The following is a 683-nucleotide window of genomic DNA, read 5'->3' on the forward strand; positions in this document are numbered from 1 at the left end:
GCTTAGTTCACAGGTATCAGTATATATAGTTAGCCAGGGTGAGAATCTTTCCAATTAACTGCTAGATTCAAAAACCTTCTGGAGATTCTGAGGATCATTGTCTTGCTCATCTTCTATATATAACCATATGGCTTGACATTGTCATGTTTCCTAGCTCTTCTCCTTTCCCTCTTTTGATTAGTTAGTCCTCAAGACCCTGCTTTCTTTTACTTGTAATATAGTTTTCTATTTGTATTTCTTCTTTAGAGTTCTTATACTAGGGAAACTGTATGATATTTACACATGTGTGTCTGGTTTATTTCACTTATGAGTATATGTTCAAGTGGCATCCCATTCAATGTAGAGGCATTGAGTTTATCATTCTTTATAGCTGAGTAATACTCCATTGTCTAAAAATACCACATCTTTCTCAACCATTCCTCAGGTGATGGGCATCCTGGTTGTTTCCAAGATTTGGCTATCATAAATTGTGCTGCTATAAACATAGCACACAACTATCACTATGATATGATGTTTTCAGATCCTCTGGGAAAATTCCCAGTAGAGGAATAGCAGGTTTAAATCCACACTGATTTTCACAACAGTTGAACCAGTCTACATTCCCACCAGCAGTGGAGAAGGGTTACTTTTCCCCCACAACCTCTCCAACATTTGTTGTTGGTTGAATTCTCTATGATAGCCAT

The sequence above is a fragment of the Octodon degus genome, unplaced genomic scaffold (assembly GCF_000260255.1).
Source record: "Octodon degus isolate 3935 unplaced genomic scaffold, OctDeg1.0 scaffold00078, whole genome shotgun sequence".
NCBI classification, from domain to species: Eukaryota; Metazoa; Chordata; class Mammalia; order Rodentia; family Octodontidae; genus Octodon; species Octodon degus.